Below are 20256 nucleotides of genomic sequence, written 5' to 3' on the forward strand. Positions count from 1 at the left end.
CATATTATGAACATCTCCATGTATTGCAAAGCCAATCAAACAAAAATGAGAAGCAGATATGTAGTCAACTCAAGAGCAAAATCTACTTTGAAAGTTATTACTGTAAAACATTGCTAATAAGGAGATCTCCAGTAGGAAAGGCCAGCTCAGGACTGTCCGACGGGCATTTTTAATCACAATGAACATCACAGTACAAAGTCCCATGTTAAGCTTTTTCTGTTGACATATGTTCACTGTAACCTTCTGGACACGTAAAAGTAAATTTCTGAGTACAAGTCATGAGCCATGAGACAAATCATCCCCAGGTATTGGAAACAAAATGCAATAATTCCAGGGATAGCCTGGGTAGAAGCCTTGGATTCAATAAAACACATGGAGGAGCTCAGATGCTCAGATCTTGATTCCAGGCTTGAGAGCTGTTATCCCAGCTGGGCGACCTGGATAGAATTTTGCAAGTTACATTAGTTTTCTGGATGGTTGTCGAGTGGCTCTTTGTTGTAAAATAGACACATCTGTATTAAGAGACTGGGTACCAAAGTTCACCAACTCTTCACCTGCCCCCTCCTTCTCTTTACCCTTCTTTTTCTTTTTTGTGCACTCTGATCCTTTCTTTACTAGTTATAGATGATAGATACTATTAATAGGTCGTACCATCTAGATCTGGGGGAATGGCATAAAGCTAGCACTACTATTGGCTAACTGGCTTAAAAACTAGTGAGAGGTTCCCTGTAATTATTATGCATCAAAGGGGTTTATGTATAAACGAGTGGCTGTAAACTACACCTCATAAGTGCAAAGAACCACTGCACATAGCAATCATTGTCATATGCAATTGCTGTGCCCCATAGATTGACCCCAGACACTGGGCACACGTTAAGGAGCTGGGAGGGTAGAGTGGTCACTTGTCGTCACGATGGCACTTACCAGGCTCACATGTAGCCTTGGCCAGAGCAGCGCTGGGCCTCTTCTGGACACTCCTAGGATAGGTATGCTCAATAAACTGGAGGACAGGCATAGTGGATGTCGTGGGTGACGCCACCGTTCCGGTACCCACCGGTATGACCCTCGGCGGTAATTAATAGAGCCAGAAACAAAAGTAATGTACCTCAGGTCCCTGGGAATGGTCAGTGCCTGGCAAAACTTTACTGAACACAAGTTCCAGATGATGGTACAATTTACACAAAATTGGCAGTGCAGGTAAAGAAGCAGACTTGAGAGTACCTCAACCCAGTGATCCCAGACTTCAGGACGTCCAGATGTGAAAACAGATGAGTGTATCTCTACGCAGTGATCCCCTAGATCAGGACAGCCCCGTTGGAAAAATAATCACTGAGTACCACTGCGCTAGGCCTGGCCATATGCACCTTCTCTTACTCACACTCTCTCTCTTTTGGGGGCTCTCACTCCTCCACTGTCACACAGAAGATCAGGAACCGCTCTTCCTCCTCCATTCTTCACCACATGGGAGTTGAAGGTACCCCTATGTGGCTGGCACTGTCGAGAACCCTCTGAGGGCCACAGAATGGAAGCTAAAACCCAAGTCACACCCAAAGCACTCATATTTATAATCTCACTCATCCCACGTGACAAGACAAATTGATACATTTCAAGCATCTCCCAGCCTCTTCCAAACACTGAACTCCTCACTTGCTGTGAAATACATATAACAGAATGACTAGACAATTTGCACAGCGCACTTACAAAAGACATGACATGTATGACATTATGGAGCGGGTCAAAAATGAATACACTGGGCCACTACACAATTATGCAGGGCATATTAGCCAAAATAAGGAGTGGATCATGAAAGCAGGGAAAGTATAAAGGACAGATACAACTCTTTTTGAATCTACTCCTGGTTTCAGCTTTAAAAACTACATCAAGCTGGTTCTCCTTCTACCTATCTAACCGTTCGATCAGTGTATCCTTTGTAGGCTCTACCTCCTCTCCTCTTCCCCTTGCTGTTGGGTCCCCCAGGGCTCAGTCCTCAGCCTTCTCCATCTACACAGTCCCTATTGGACAAATAATCAGGAGATTTGACTATAAGTACCATCTCCATGCTGACGACACCCAGTTAATATACACCTCTTTCAGTGACATCACAGCACCAGTCCTTCAGAACGCCACCTACTGTCTGTCCGCTGTCTCTAACACTATGTCCTCTCTCTACCTACAACTGAACCTCTCAAAAACTGACCTACTTCTGCACTCTGCTAACCGATCTCATCCTGACATCTCCATCTCAGTGTGTGGCACCATCATAACTCCCAGACAGCACGCCCACTGCCTTGGGGTTATATTAGATGCCAATCTCTCCTTTAGCCCCTACATCCAATCTCTGTCCCGAACATGTCGTCTGCACCTCAAGAAGGTTTCAAGAATTCGCCCTTTTCTCACCGTGGACACGCTAAAAACACCCAATGTTGCCCTCATCCATTCTTGGCTCGATTGCTGCAAGTCGCTGCTGATCGGCCTCCCCCGCGCCAGACTCTCCCCTTTCCAATCTATCATGAATGTGGCAGCCAGGCTCATCTTCCTGTCCAGTCTCTACACAGGCGCCTCTGACCTGTGCCAGTCACTGCACTGGCTGCCCGTCAAATACAGGATTCAATTAAAACTCATTAGCTTCATCCACAAAGCTTTCCACAGCACTGCACCACCCTACATTGCTTCCCTCATCTCAATCCTCCACCCAGCTCGTTCCATCCACTCCGCTAATGAAATCATATTAAGTGCCCTTTCAACTCAAACCTCCCATTTCTGACACCAAGACTTCTCCAGAGCAGCACCATTCCCCTGAAAGGCACTACCCAAAACTATCCAGGCAATCCCTGACTCACACAATTTCAGGCGTGCTCTAAAAATGCACCTCTTCAGGGAGGCATACCATAACTCCCAGACCAAACCAAACCCCTCTTTACTCCACCTGATAACAAGCTCCCTGTCCTACTGACAGCAATCCCCGCTAGCCATAATCAACCACCCGATTTAGCCACTATATGGCTCAATTCGACCATTGTCTATGTGTATAGCATCTCACACTCTCCACCTCGCCATACCTTGCACATCTCCAGACCCTTTACCTTCTGTATCACCCTATTGTTTGTAGTATTTAAGCTCGTTGGATCAGGCCCCTCACCCATACTGTTTCCATCAATTGATTACCACATGTAAAGGCCCATTTACATGCAAAGATAATCTTTCAAACAATTGAAAGTTTTAGCGATCTTTTTGCATAAAGTGTTTATGGACACTGATGGCCATTAACACTTTATCTACTTCATTTGCAGAGCCCAGCATGTGTTTAAACACATGCCCAGCTGTGCACACAGCTGCATTGTTCTCTTTGCTGCTGCCATCAAATTACAATGTAAACTCCCGACTCCCGTGGAGAACACAGCATGCGGTCTATTGAGAGACACTTTATCTCTCTGCAGCTGAACGATGGATTTTAAGTTCACCTTAAAATCATTGTTTAGACGAAAACTGCACGATGCCCGCATTTACATATAACGATTTATCGCTCAAATTCGGTCGTTTGAATGAATTTTGAGTGATAATCGTTGCATGTAAATAGGCTTTAAAGGGGTTGTCCCGCGAAAGCAAGTGGGGTTATACACTTCTGTATGGCCATATTAATGCACTTTGTAATGTACATCGTGCATTAATTATGAGCCATACAGAAGTTATTCACTTACCTGCTCCATTGCTAGCGTCCTCGTCTCCATGGAGCCGTCTAATTTCAGCGTCTAATCGCCCGATTAGACGCGCTTGCGCAGTCCGGTCTTCTCCCTTCTGAATGGGGCCGCTCGTGCCGGAGAGCTGCTCCTCGTAGCTCCGCCCCGTCACGTGTGCCGATTCCAGCCAATCAGGAGGCTGGAATCGGCAATGGAACGCACAGAGTCCACGGTGCACCATAGGAGAAGACCTGCGGTCCACCGTGGGTGAAGATCCCGGCGGCCATCTTCGCAAGGTAAGTAAGAAGTCACCGGAGCGCGGGGATTCGGGTAAGTACTATCCGTTGTTTTTTTTAAACCCCTGCATCGGGTTTATCTCGCGCCGAACGGGGGGGCTGTTGAAAAAAAAAAAAAACGTTTCGGCGCGGGACAACCCCTTTAACTGTGGTTTTGTATCTGTTCTCCCTTGTTTTGTAAGCACTGCAGAATATGTCGGCGCTATATAAATAAAGATTATTATTATTTTGAACAAAACCTGCATGTATGACAGCACCAGCACCTTTAAAATTTGGTGTTTCATGTGGTAAGTTAAAATGAAAGCAGAAACACTAATTGAACATGTCATTTTCTTGGATTTAGCCCAGTAGCTGGGAGATTAACAGCTGACATGGGAACAAAGGTAGATTCAAGTGTACTTAATTCACCTCAGGCTATGATGACATTCTGAAAACTCCTTGACATTTGTCTTCTTTTCTTATGTTGCAACAAAACTAAATTAAAAAGACTGCTTGAATAAAGCAATTGATGGAACAATACAAACGTACGTTGTCAACCAGTGACTCAGGAGCCTCAGGTGTCACTACTATGGCCTCTAGTGTTATCTTTTGCAACAACTCATTGCTGTATTTCTCCATAGTGTACTTTTTATAGTTCAAAGCAAAAATTGGATGTTATTTCTTAATTTAATTTGCACATTACAAGAGCAGGAAACAGGGGCGTAGCTAAAGGGTTAGGGGCTCGGGCACAAAAGTTCAGCTGGTTCTCCCAGCTCCCTTACCGCACTTGATGACTGCTGGCCGTGGTCTGCTTAGAGATTTCTGTAGCATTGATGGGTCTCTTAGTAGCCCCAACCATGCAATACTAGCAACCACGGTTATTGCTAAAGTCTGAAAATCGTAGGAGGATGAGCTCCAAAACTCATCTCCCCCCTCCTCTACCAGTAAAACAATAAATATACACCCATATCTATCCATCCATCTATCTATACATTTACAAGACATCTTTTAAACCAATGGGTTTAGTTAGATCCAGCAGTTTAGCTCTAGGATCTATGATACACCAAAATAATGTTGTCACCATAAAATAGGCACCAGATCTACACAGTGGTAGTGATTACAATGCATTTAGGGTTACTTTACACAGGATAACTGTAGGAAGCATAAGCACATGACAGCCGTGCCAATGACTATTGCTTCTGTGCTTTCAGACAGCAGCGATAATCCTTCAGTGAATGGAGGTGGACTGCGCTGGAGATCTCTTCACTATGAACAGGCATTTAAAGATGAAGACAGCGAGTCGCTCACTAGTCATTTACTTTCAGCGAGCTGAAGCAAAGCAACTACTAGCAACTACTGAGTGATTTCTTGCTGAATACATTGTGGAGTCCCGTATTTACACAAAACAACTATAACTGAAAATTGCTCTTTAGATCAATTTTTTTGGCCAATAGTTATCTCATGTAAAGTTGCTCCTACATCCACTGATCACAGGTGACATGAGTGGAACAGGTTATCATGGGAGGTGGTGAGTTCCCCTTCAATGGAAGTGTTCAAACAAAGGCTGGACAGACATCTGGGGGTTGGACCAGATGACCCTTTAGGTCCCTTCCAACTCTACCATTCTATGATTCTATCTCTCTGAGTGGTGACTTCCGTTGTTTTTTAATATTTCCCAGACTAGTATCCAGATCAAGACTCAAAACATACAGCCTGCAGTCATCTACAACCGTACCCATACCTAAACCATACAGTCTGCAGTCATCTGCACCTGTACCCATACTCAAACCATACAGTCTACAGTCATCTGCACCTGTATCCATACCTATACCATACAAATTTCCATACATGATCTAGCTCCTTGGCATACTCATTCCGAACATCACTAATTTCCTGGACCACATGAAAATTTGTATGTAGTCCCTTTGGCTATGTTAACTCTTTTTGCTGCATTTTTGAACCACAAGTTAAACAATACATGCAGGTTTTTATGTGCTTTTTAAAATTGTGTGTAAGGTATGCAATCATATACAGGAGGTACCTGGGTTATACCAGCTTGCTTTATATTACGATATACTGGAAATACCCATGTTATACCAGCATGCTCCATAGCACTACATACAGGAGATGTATAACTTATACCAGCTGTACATAAATAATTATATACAGGAGATGCCCAGGTTATACCAGCATGCTTCATATCACTACATAACAGGAGATGTATAACTTATACCAGCTGTACATATATAATTACATACAGGAGATACCCAAGTAATACCAGCGTAGTCCTAATCACTATAGTGTAGTAGACATGATGATTAGTTAGTGTAAAATGTCTATTGATTTGTAATAAACTAGATGTATCACGCAGCTGTAGTGATTTAACTCTGTAGAGGCTAATTGACACATAATTTCATTATGGTAATTGCTGGACAATGGCATGGTGAAAGATGTGTGTTCTATAAAATTAGCCTAATATAAAGCTCCTCTCCAGCCTCTAAGAGTTAAAGTCACATTCCTATACTGTATTACTTGTATCCACGTTGGGCGTCTTCCCAGCCCTCCCCCTCTCTCAACTTCTGAGACAAAGAAACTACTTTTGCCTGACCGCATGTTGATGGGACAAAGACTGGCTTATACACTGGACTTGAGAGAGGTGTGGGCAGGGGGCGGGGAGGATTCTATATGTTACTGATGTAATGTGTTATGCGCCCATAAAGGGCAGGTATTATGTGTTTCAATAAAGTGAGGGTCTGAACAATGTACCACCCAGATCCAGTTTAGACTTGAGACTTATAGCTTGTGTCTGACTTGGTTGGCATGCCATATTACACAATTAGGAAGCTACAGAATACCCTGAAACCTGCTGGAGAAAATACTATCCAGTACAATAGGGAAATGTATAACTTATACTAGCTGTACATATATAAATATATACATGAAATACCCAGGTTATACCAGCACACTCCATGTCACTGTATACAGGAGATGTATAACTTATACCAGCTGTACATATATAATTATATATGTTCTGTATCAATATATGCAGGGAGATGGATAAGTTATACATCTTCCTGTGTATAATTATATATGTATATCTAATACAAGTTATACAGTATAACCCATGCCAGGTATAACCGATACCAGCTATATATATATATATATATATATATATATATATATATATATACATATACACAATTCTTTACAGAACACAACTAGGTTACACCAGCATGCTCCATATCGCCTCCTGCGCACCGCAACTCCAGACTGTTATCTGACTCCTAGTGGGCACTTAGCAGCCGCATGTGACAACAGCCCTGAGTTGCGACGAGCTGGGGGAGCTCTACCCTGGCTTAGGGGCTTAGGTCCCAACTGCGACCCCTACAGATATGCCATTGGCAGGCAAATATTAATGGTGTAATCCTAATAAAAAGAGCTATACCAGTGATTAGAATAGGATATTTTAATCTATCAGATCCCACTGTCTTTGTTTAGATCTGGAGAAACGTCAGCTACCCACACACATGAGTTAGCTTTCAGGTGAATACTCATAATAGCCAAGCATAGATGTGTGTTCTGAATGCAGAGACAGTAAAAGGTTCCTGCCAAGACTGCTTATCTACTTGAGATTTGGTCTGTTTTACCAGGTTTTCTGTCCAGCATTTGGCCAGACAGAAAAGTGTAATTGACTATGCTATTCTGATTGGCCAAACCTTATGGCCTTGGTCATTGTTGTACTAATAGCAGGCTACGGAGCCATCCAGGGTTTCATTTAGATGCTGTTTTTACCAATCTAGACAGAGCCCTGGGATGGAGCCCCCGAGTGAGGTGCTAAACCCTGTATGAATGAAGCCCAAACCAGAGCTGAGAGCCTCCAAGTATCAGTGGCTGTAATTTTGGTAGACTGGCCATCCTTGTACTTGAATAACCAGCATGTAAAAGTATACTTGGTTGCTGCAGGAAAACATATATATGGTTGGCCACAACTTCCCTCTGGAGATAACAGCCATATTCCAAAACTGAGTTGTCATGATGAGACAACCCCTCTAACATCTTATCACCTGCAAAGAATTATAAAGTATGTAAAACATTAAGAGCAGCTACAGAGAAGCATGTGTGAGGAGAGAGTATGGCTAGGGCTACATGGTGACTTTCTATGCAGACCTACAACCTTGTACTCTGGTTGAGGTCATTGGTGTCACGGTGTGAGTAATAAATGGCCATGACCCCCAAGTTGAAAAAAAAAATAAACCCAAGGTAGAGTTCTTAGATTTCTTATAACCTGTGGGTTACTGCAGCCTGTAGCTCGCCATTGACCTCAATGACAGTGCGAGGTTGCAGGGCTACATAGCAATGTTTGATCCTGTGACCCCTGTTGTGGCCAAAGTCACTGTGTAGCCCTAACCTGTAGCTGTGACTATGTTAGTGGAAAACCTTTTTACATTGATTTCTACGTAAGAATTATATGCAAAAAAAGCTTAGACTATGTTCACATCCGCATCAGAAGCTCTATTTTCAGTCTCTGGCATAAAATACCCAACTATAGAGAACAGCATGCTGCACTATTGTGTCCAGGAAAATGTTGGAAGGCATGACGGAAGCTGGACAGACCCCATTATAATAAATGGATTCGGTCAGGTGTCGTTCATTGCCATTATAGGACGGATTCCGACATTCTACTTTCCTATTCTCATGATGGAACAACAAAACAAAAAGCTGAATGCAAGTATGAAAGAGGCCTTATCCTTACAGTTATTAGCAGAGACATGACTAATAAACTTTGGCTGTTGATGTACACTATTATTTTGTGCCAAAAAAGCACTAGTCTTTAAAAAAAAATTTTTTGAGGCTGTTGCTGTACTAATTTGACTTTGTTCTGTATTGCGTATGTAGTGCTTCAATTTCACCACTAGATGGAAGCAGCAGATTTTGTTTTCTTAGTAATGTGTTAGGAAACCTACAGTATGTATTTAAGGGGATAGTACCAAAATATAGGATAGATGATAAACGTCGGCTGAGACCCCGACTGATCCAGGGAATAGGGGTCCTGTGTTCTCCTCTCTTCTTCACTGTGGGGGCTCCTGGATATTTTCAATGGGACTGCTGGAGATAGTAGATCACTTGTACTCGGCTATATCCATCGGCCCCATTAGAATTAATGTTATGGTGCCGCGAATGTGTGACCGCTGTTCTCGGGATCGGTTGGGATCTTAACGGTTAGACCCCCACAGATCAGACTTTTATTACATATCCTATGTGATAAGTCTATTTTAGTATAACCCCTTAAAAATGAGTAGCTTCTATTTTGAATGCTTAAGGCATCATGCCCACGGCCATCGTAGGACACGGTCGCGGATTTATGGTAAACAAAACGCGCCCATTATATTAATGGAGACCTCCCATTGGGTGAATCCATGGAAAATAGAACATGCCGCAATTTATTTCCCGCTGCGGAAATCCGAGGTACAATTCCACGTGTCGGCATTGGCAGGCAGAAAAGCTATTAGGTTCAATAGAACTTAATAACTGCGGAATTCCGCCGCAGATTTACACAGCGGGAACCGTGGTACAAATACGTTCATGGGCATTTGGCCCTAAACTCTGCCCTTCCGAAAGGTATTTTTATACTCACCTGTGACAAGAGCTGAGAAGTACTAGTTACATTTGTGTAAAGCAAGCTAAAGGCTGCAAAAACATTGAATTATTATTAGATTTAATTAAAACTAAATATGTGTGCCATTTATATAGCAGCATTATTTTCAATGGCTCTGTGCTCAGTGATACAAAGGGAATGAATACAGAAATACGCAAACACAATATACAATCCTAGAGAAGCAGAATTGACATAACTAAACCCCAACTGTATAACAAATGTGAACTGTAAGAAGAAATTCAATCTATGGCATTTTTGTTCTATCAATCCAATCAGGTGTAGATGACTCATGTGTTATCAGTTTAGGAGATAATACACAGGAGAAAGATCTCCACACCATTAGCATATTACAAAAAAGTATATATTTGAGGTTTTTGTTATGGTTTTTTCATATGGCTTTGAGATCATGCTTTTACATTCTTATTGTATTTTAAACCACAACAACTATATATAGGATACAGCATCAATGGCTGATCTGTAGGGATTTGGGTCCTTCTCTACTGCTTAAGCGGCTTTTACTTGGTAGGATAAATTGGAACGAACATGCAACCAGCTGTGACACAGCGATTGTATATCGTTCCCTTTGCATACATTTACACTGAACAAAAATTGGGTAGTTTTCATCATTCATTGGATGATAACCACCTCTAATCACCCCTCAGACAATCACAGGCAGCGCTCAGCCATTCATTGAATGACAGTGAGCGCTGCCTGTGATTTGTCACAGCGCTCAGCCAATCACAGGCAGCGCTCAGCCAATCAGACACAGTCCTTTCAGGAGGCCAGGATTTTTAAATCCCAGCCAGCTGAAAGAGCTTCAGAATAGTGGCAGGGAGCCAAGTGGCAAGACACGCCAGCGGCGGAGTGGTGAGCATATATTTTTTTTACACAACCTAGGGATGATTTTCAGGGAAGGGCTTATATTTCAAGCCCTTCCCCGAAAATCACTGCAGTGGTTGCCTGTATCCCATTGTTTTCAATGGGGCCGCCGGCAGCAGCGCCGGCCCCATTGAGAGCAGTGGGAGAACATCGCGATCCTCTTCCACAGCTATGACAGCTGTGGCAAGGGATTCTTTTGTCCCCTATAGTGTCCCCTATATAGACCCCAGTAGTAACAGTGACCCCCATAATAGCCCCAGTAGTAATAGAGCCCCTCCTGAAACCGATATACTCACCTTCTCTTGGTCTTCAGAGTGCCACTGGTTCTGTTCTCAGCGCTGCTGCAGGTGGAAGTGTGTGCGCCCGCAACAGTGCCTCCTCCCTTCTCTTCCTGATATCAGTGTGTGCATCCGTCATCAACGCCATAGAGTGATTACCAGCCATTGAGCTGTGGCACCCCGGCTGGTAATCACTTTAATGGTGACACCACGTCCTGATAGTGGGACGAAAGCGGAACAGACGTCCCAAAAGTGGGGTGAATCAGCCACGCTTGGGACCCTGAGGAAAGCGGGACACAGGGTCCCAAAGCGGAACTGTCCTGCTTAAAGTTTATGTTCAAAAATATTTTATTATGACATAGGTGACAAAACATAATTAACAACAATAATATATAGCTCTATACCTTTGACAGGTTAAGCTCTATAAAAGGGAATTTAACAGCATATCTCTTCTGCCAGTTGATCTCGAAAAGCATCCAAAGAGTACACCCATGTCACAGATTTTCAGATAAATCAAACAATATAATAGAACGCAAAGTAAAATAGACGAACACAGGGTAGGAAAAGTAAATCTAGGGGAGGGAAAGGTGGGAAGGGACATCTGGGCCTCAAAGTAGGTTGGAAAAGAGAAATCAACCCTGCCGAATAGAAATGGTGGCAACCCAGGCTATCTTTGACATTCTCTCATGTGAGGCCGAGGGAACCAGGATCAAGCCCAGAGATAGCTTTTACTGTGCCATGCCCGAACCTAAAGACAACCATTCTCCCATTCTGGGAGATGACCTAAATTCCAGCCATGGCTGCCATACTGCATAGAATGCATTAAGATCTTGGTCCTCCTCAGCTCTCATCTCTTCATAACCCACCAGTGTGTTAGTTGCCTCCACCCACTGAACTCAGGTTGGGGAAATGTTGGTTCTTCACAATCTTGGGATGATCTGCCTAATGGCCTGCACAAAGAATCGTAACAAACCCCTCTTTACCTTTGCTATGGACCCTGGAAACGTAGACAACAAAGCCATCTCGCAGGTGAGAACAATGGAAGCGCCACATATCCTGTTATACAGGCCAAGACATCCAACCACAAAGCTGCCAACGGGGGGACAATCCCACCATATGTGACTCATACTACCCCTACTCCCAGAGCACTTCCAGCATATGGGGGAGGTTTGGGCAAACATTCTATGTAGGCCACTGTCTGGCCGAAATGCGTTCAGTGTTTACCTGTAAGATGCATGCATTTTAATCAATAAAGTTATTATTTCTAATGGATGAAGCCCTCCTCCATATCTACAGTTTCTCTCATGAAATTTAGCCGATTGCCAACGTCCATCTGAGGACGGAGCTCCCGCTGGGAAACAGATTTTGTTTTTTCCCCTGTACCGGAGGCACTGCTGGTGAGGTGAGCCCCTATTCATTTTTTTCCTTTTTTACTTCTATGTAGGCGCTCCGGTGTCCTGTACCATCGTGACAATATCTTAAAGTTAAGTTCCTGGAATCTAGAATACACTTTCCCCTTGTGTGTTAGAGTGATAGATTTTTGCCACTGGTCCCGGGGAAGGTGCCGACCCAGCTCTCTTTCCCAAGCCCCAACATACTCCGAGGGTTCGTCCCCCACCTCTTGAGACAGCAGCATCCTATATAAGTACGATATTGGGTGTTTAAGAGTATCTATGGAGGTGCAAATTACCTCGAAGGGCGAAAGGTGTTTAACTAAACCTGCATCGGGTGTCAGGGAATCCAGGGCCCCCCGCAGCTGAAAATATCTCAGCCATTCTCCTGGAGGAATCCGAGTTCCCTCAAAGAATTCCACCAGAGGCCTCAGCCCACCAGGTCCGAGAACATTCCTCAAACGTGGTATGGGGTCCAAGTGCATAGACAGGAGATGCGTACTGTCTTCAAAGGCCTTAAATTGTAGATTAGCTACAAGTGGGGTGAGAGGTCCGGGGATAGAGACCAATGAATTCTGTGTGGCAAAGCATATCCAAGCGGACCTTAGTTGCGAGAGTAACAGGGACAAATTTAGAGACTCGTCAATGCGCCCCCCGGAAGCCAAAAAAACCCTGAGCTAACCTGGGATCAGTGGTATGTTCTATTTCAACCCAAAGCTTTGTCGCTCGATGTTTGAGCAAGTTCCATAAGCAATTTGCAATGTTAGCTTTGTAGTATAGGGAGAAATCAGGAAGACTAAGTCCCCCCGAGTCCTTCGTCCGGGTGAGGATATTATATTTTAATCTAGGCCTGTGGCCTTTCCAAACAAACTTGGTTATTACGCCGCGAATGCCGAGCAAGTATATCCTGGGCAATCTAATTGGTAAAGCTTGGCATAAATAAATAAATTTGATGAGGGAGTCCATTTTGACAGAGTTAACTCTTCCGCACCAAGACAAGAAGAGAGGATTCCATTTGTTCATGTCCTTTTCGAGACTGGACAGGAAATGTTACCATGCAGGGTGGCGCGGGGTCCCACGGTCGTCGTGCGTCGCTCCGGCGTCGGCATCCTGGAGCTCTGGTGTCGGGGCTCTCCCGGCGGCTTGGGGTGGCCGGTGGGCGGCGGCGTGGGCGTGTCCGCCCGTAGGGTGCCGCCCGCACGCCTCCATCCTTCTTATGCAGCAGTGGGAGGAGTTGCCTCCTCCCACTCTCCGCCCCTGGGCGGAGCCTTGTAGTTAAAAGACTGGCAGTGATTTGAGCTCACTGCCAGTTAGTGGTTCTGTCTGCTGCTAGTCTGTCCTGTCTGTTGGTTCTCCTCAGTCAGCTCGCTAGGTTGCTAGTCAGTTTCCTCCTTCAGCTTGCCTGTAGCTGAGTCTTTGTCTGTAGGTCATTTCATCTGCCTTTCCTGTCGGCACTCTGTCCCCCGTCAGTTAGTTCTATCTAGGTAGTCGCCAGGTCCCTAGCCAGCGTAGGGATCGCCGCCCAGTTGTCCGCCTGGGGTTAGCCAGGTTGAGGCAAGTAGGCAGGGACAGTGGGGTGCGGTAAGTTCAGGGCACCCCATCTGGCGCTCGGGGGTCAGAGTGCCATAACAGGAAAGGTTTGAAGTTAAGTGAAAATGTTTGGGCAGGGTCAGCTGGGAGTTGTATCCCTAGGTATGTAATGGAGGTACTTTGCCACCGAAATGGGAATTGCTTCTGAAGGAGTGACCTCTCGGCCTGCCTAGGGAGATAATCTGGTTTTTGTAGATTTATCTACCTAAAGTTTTACAGCCATAATATGAACTTTAAAATGTTCCTTTTAAATGAGGCCTAACTGGCTTTCCTAGGCACAGACGCCTGCAGTTCCCTACATACAGTTTTGGGGAAGGAACAACCACATGACATTAAGTTTAGTGTACATAATATTTTAGGCAGCAGCTACTGAGAAAACTCAATTGTTATCTGTAGTATTTTAAATGCTTTAAAACTGCTCATGTGACCCCCTAAATAGGTACTGTGCACTAGAAGCAGAACCCCTACCTTTATATTATATCAAAATGGTTTTCTTCAGGCAAAAAATTTGCAATTACATATTAAGTTCAGAAGAAGCAGAAATAGTTTTGTATATAGTCTGTAGGTGCAGTTGTTGAGTGATGTCCCTAGAGGTCACTGTTGAGTCTCTTCTCTCTGTAGTCTGCTATTTTCCAGCCCCAATCCCTGATACAATCATAAAAAAACAAGGATCAATTTAATCAAAAGTTCATGTGAACCTAATCCTTGCAAAAGAGGAATGAAGATCATGTGGAAACTGATTAACTTTTGGTGTAATATCATGTGAATGAGAGTAACCCTTCTGATGGAGACTATGCAGAGAGTTATGTGCGAGTCATAATGTGTGATAAAGCATTCATTCTACAACATGTCATGTGAGAGGTCATACAGAGATGGGTGCAAAGGATTGTAATTTCTGAGTAGTGAAATGAGCGCCACATAAACACAAAAAAATCATCCGGAATTTCCTTTCTATAATTTTACATGACTAATGTTCACCACTGAGCCCCCCTCTCCACCTCATTGCGGGATCACTGTACCCCCACAGTGAGGAGGAGATTGAATGAAGTTGCGGTTGAACATGTGAGGTGCCACTCCATTCATCTTCAATGGAAGTAATGATAATAGCCAAGTGCTTGTACTGTACTGTAATGGAGCAGCACTGTGCATGCTCGAACGCAGCTTCATTCAATCTCCCCCTCACTGTGGGGGTACAGTGAGCCCGCAATGAGGTAGAGAGGGGGGAACACGGGACCCCTATTTCGGCATCGGTGCTGGCTTCAGCGGTGGAACCCCCATCGATCAGATTTTTATCACCTATCTTATGCAGTTAAAATTCTAGAATAAAGGTTAATGGTTGGACTTTGGATTGTTTTCTGTGCCTAGCAACATCAAACTGGTGACTCAAAGAAAACACTTGGCAGGTGAATGGTCAGCACCTTTGTATGATAAGCTATATGGGGATACATGGACATGTAATTATTACACAGATCTCCCAAAGCGGACAATACGGAATAATAAACATGCTTTTCACATAAGCATACGACATTATGACTAATCTGATAGACCAACAGCTTCACTCTACAGGTTCTGTCCTATGAATAAAACATGTGAGAAGCATTCATCCAACCCATTATCTATTGTTACCAACTACTTTTATCAGATTAAAACAGTCACTTGTTGTTTAGTAGTAAGGATACATAGCAGACTGCTAGGTGACGCTTTTGACTGCAATCATTTCACACGTTGGCCTAAGGGGTAAGACAACATACCCGCTCTGTGACCTCGCAAGCTGCATCTTCATCTGAGGGTAATGTTCATACCTGAAACCACAATGATGGGTAAATAGGTGACATCCAGTCCTGACCAGCAGAGACGCAGGAAGTGCTGTAGCAGCACGGCTCTCCCATTGATTTTAATACAAGTGAAGCCAGCGCCAAGACTTCCTCCGCTGTCCACTTATAATTACTTCTAGTCTGCTGCACTGGACAGCAGGCCAATCAGCTGATGAATGGGGTCCAGAGGAAAGGTCATCCGTAAATACATGGGCAGACAAGCCCTTTAATATGATACATCTCAAAGGTACTGGTGTATTATGTCGCCAAGTTAGGAGTGGTGACATAATACAGCAGTTTTGACATGGAAGAACGCCCACAGCTTGTGATTGGCTGGGGGCGTGGGTCATCCCCCAAGTGCCGCTGCTGCAATGACCTGGGGCTTTCCAGCTGTTACCGCCGGGCCTCCTGGTCCGCCGCTGCCACCAGGTCTCCTGCTGCCGCCGATGCCTTCGTCCTGGCACTGCCTATTCTTCAGCCGCCGCCTCTGCCACCGGGTCTCTTCCTGGTGCCGCTGGGTCTCCTGGAGCCGGGTCTATTGCTGCTGCTGCCTTTCTCCTGCCACTGCGTCTTCTGCTGGTGCTGGCTCTCTTCCACTCGCCGTAGCCACCAATGCCTGTTCTCCTGGCCCTGTCACCGGTGCTGCCGCGGCCTCTCCTCTGGGTGCCGATGGAGCCTCTCCTACTGCTCATATGGCCGTGTATGGCCCTCCCACTCTTGCCGCTGTCCTCCCCGTTGGACAACGGGACTTGATGAAACACACCCCCAGCCAATCACAAGTTGGGGGCATTCCTCCGTGTCAAAACTGCTGTATTATGCCGCCACCCCTAACTTTCGGTGGCGACATAATACACCAGTACCAAGCTCCAAAGGGAGGAATATATAGCAGTCCCAGTGATTCAGCACTGCTATTCTCTTGAATCTCAGCTAAACAGCATTAAGCTGAGGGGAGGGGTTAAGGTTCTATAAGTTTTTGTAATGGCCTAAAAATGTGCAGAAGGGAGAATATTAGGTGCAGTGTATAGTAAGCAGATAGCTATTAAAGGAAACAGATCAAACAGTCATTTTCCTGAATCTGATGTTTGGAAGAGAAAGGTGCTTAGTGCAAGTTGCAGGTGTCTTGGGGCACTGGTGAAAAACCCAGATAAGCAGTATGGGAGCTGATAGTAGGGCAGCAGCACTTCCAGCCACCACCTTCAAACCTAGATGTTAAAGTTTGTACAAGATTGTTGTAAAGAGTGTAAAGATTGTTAAGATTGAAAGAATCCTTTCAGCAACTGGATACTTAATAAACAAAATTTGTTATCTGTTATCATGCCTGACTCCTTGAATTCTCTTCCTCTGGGGGACACTGCACTACACCAGAACATCATAACAGGAAGCAGGGGCCAGTTTGTAACATCTACCTTGTCATTGTAGTGTAGCCGGGTGGAAGGAGGACACTTATTGTCATTACTACCATGACACTAACCTCCAACTATGATACACTACATTTGTACATGGTGTGGGTTGCCAAATCCCCCGAGATATCATCCACAAGTCCAAAACGATAAACCTTGGGATATATGATTTGCGTTGCCCCTTAATAAAAGTCCATAAATTCAAGAATATCTTGCAAGTAGTCCTGCAAAGTATCATACTCCCAGAACATATGCATATCTCTGTTGTTATGAAAATATAATTGGCTAGTTGTAGCCCTACATCTTGTATCTAAACAGCCATGAACGTTCAATGTATAAATTATAAGGATTGTATAACTGAGTTTTATAGACTTGCTGGAACCGTATTAATATCTGGACATAGTACCACCATTGTCTATAGAGTCTTGTGATTCTATTGTCTAATCAGTAATGCCTCATTGTCCTAAAACTGAACTGGGGCCTTGTGTATATTTGGAGTTAAGTGTTGTCAGTGTTTTAAGAATCAGTTTTGTTTGTCTTATCTGGTTCTATTTGAGGAATGGTCGCTTCAGATTGTAATCTTTTTCAAACAAACAATTCTATGCATTGAAAGTTGCAATACAAACATTCAAGAATTAGAACATAATAAGTATAAAAGACAGGAAAAGGTTTTGGAGCGTTAAGGTTCATTTAGATGGAACGAATGTCGGGCAAACGATGCCCAACACTTGTTCCCGCATACACTTGCTCCCATGCTATTGCATGGGATCTAGTATCATTGGCTCGCTCACATAGTGGCCAGCAGGGGGGCAGGGAGGCTGCAGAAGATTTCTCTCCACACGCTCCCCTGTCCCTCTCCATTGACTTAACATAGCGTCCGTTCAATACTGAACGATGCTATTCACACTGAACGATCATCGGAGAGGGGCGGGGGAGCGTGTGGAGAGAAATCTACTCCAGCCGACCTGCTATGAGCCAGCGATACTGGCTCTCGTGCAGCAGCACGAGAGCTAGTATATGTGGAGATGAGTGACGGGCATCGTTTGCCTGACATTCATCCCGTCTAAATGGGCCTTTAGAAGCATTTTGGACCTGTGATGGGGAATGCTGTCTTAGGCCTTAGTCACACGGGCGTTTTTTCCCGCGATTTGCAGATCGCATGACGGATGCGCATCTGCAAATCGCGTGACCGGGGCTGAAAAATTGCCCGAAAAAACTGCTCCTAGCCGTGTTTCAATAGAAACGGGCCGGAGCAGTGCAGCGCTGTCCAGCGCATTGAATTCAATGGAGCTGGCAATACAGCCGGCTCCATTGAAAGCAATGCGCTGCGGGCGATCTCACGATGAATTTTCGGGAAGGCCTTAAATATATAAGCCCTTCCCTGCAATTCATCCAGAAATGTGTAAAAATAAAAAATATATATATACTCACCTGGTGCCGGCAGACGGAGTTCAGCCGCGGCCAGCGGCAGTTCTCCTGAACTGCTCTGTGTAGTATTCAGCAGCCGGGGATTTAAAATCCCCGCCTGCTGAATGAGCTGCCTCTGATTGGTCACAGCCTGACCAATCAGAGGCAGCTCTCACTCCCACCCATTCATGAATTCAATTTATCGGACGAGCACATAAAAAGCGCTCATGTGTCCAATACCATTGCAAAGCAATGGTTTTCTAAAATCGCCGGGCGCATGCGCAAATCGCGTGAAAAAAACGCCCGTCTGACTGAGCCCTAAAAGTGTGGTTCCCAAGAGCCCCTCTGTTCTCTGACTTTTCACTGCTGCTTCACTGCTTCACTTTTCACTGATGCACAAAGCAGATGAAGTATACCTAAGGCCTCATGTCCACGGGCAAATTAACAATTTAAATCCACAGCGTTTTTCCTGCACGCGGATCCGCGCCCCATAGGGATGCATTGGACACCCGCAGGTAGTTAAATACCTGCGGATGTCATTTTCCCCAGTAGGCGCAGGTCCCGTGTGCAGGAAAAAATCCAGACATGCTCCATTTAGGTGCGGGTCTCCCGCAGGCTTCTATTGAAGCCTATGGAAGCCGTCCGGATCCGCAGGAGACCCGCGCCTGAATTAAACTCACCTGCTCCGGGCGGTGCAGATCTTCCTTCCTTTGTTGCCAGAAACTTCTTTCTTCGGCCCGGCGGATGCGCGCGACACGCAGCCGGTGTGCCGAGCACATCCGCCGGGCCGAAGAACGAAGATCCGGCCGCGAAGAAGGGAAGACACGCACAGACCGCAGCAGGTGAGTTTATTCTTATTTTCAGCTCTCATGTCCGCGGGGCAGGAGGGACCCGCTACGGATTCTCCATGGAGAATCCGTAGCGGGCCTGATTTTCCCCTTGGACATGAGGCCTAAGGCTCTTGGTGATGTGAGTATTGATGTAACTATTGTTTAAGAATTGTTTACAAAACGTATATGTAATATCAACTAATTTTCTGTAACTTTGTCTTATTTTTAGCATTTATTAATTTGTATTAATAAATTGTGTTGTATCAACCCATTTGTCCTTCTTTAAAGCCGTATCCGAACTTGTCATAAAAGGGCTGCTGAAAGAAATACGAATTGTGACATGCTACATGGGACCCTGTGTAGAAGGATGTACTTTCTGATGCTTCTAGGGGAGTAGATTTCTGTATACATGGGAAACAGTGGACCTTACTCAAGTATTCAAAAACGTTTAGTTTTCTATATATACATTTATGTACATTAAATATGCCATGCACCTTGTTTAATCCCTACCAAATTTAAAGTTTTTATGTCAGCAGCATTGAAAATAATGTCAAAGCATGAAATATATACAGTATGTTATATCATATGTGCTATATAAACAGTAGTATGTATTTCAACCAAAATGCAGTATTGAATATGATATATTGCACCCAATGAAAAATAAATCCCACTATACCGGTTCATGACACACAGTGGTGATGTTTGTGGTACATATGACAAGGACCCTGAATAGTAAAAAAAACAACATTTAGATGTTGCAAAGAATCAGAAGAAAAGGAATATTGTTAGGAACTGTTGATGTAAATCAGCTAAATTGTCCAAACACTAGATCATCCCCATGTGAAGTAAATCCAGGCCACAGAACCATGTGTTCTGAATAGAGGACATTGTGAGTTAGTGAAGTCTGAACAAGCCAGTCCATTACATAATGTGGTCATAGCCTGCACCAATTGTGAATGTAAGCACAAGCAGCCACATCAGACAAGGAGACAATGTTTGTATAGACTATTTAACATAGTACAACTGTTTGATTGTTGCATCCTATGTTAATGTTATTTA

This window comes from Eleutherodactylus coqui, chromosome 1, assembly GCF_035609145.1.
Source record: "Eleutherodactylus coqui strain aEleCoq1 chromosome 1, aEleCoq1.hap1, whole genome shotgun sequence".
Taxonomy (NCBI): Eukaryota; Metazoa; Chordata; class Amphibia; order Anura; family Eleutherodactylidae; genus Eleutherodactylus; species Eleutherodactylus coqui.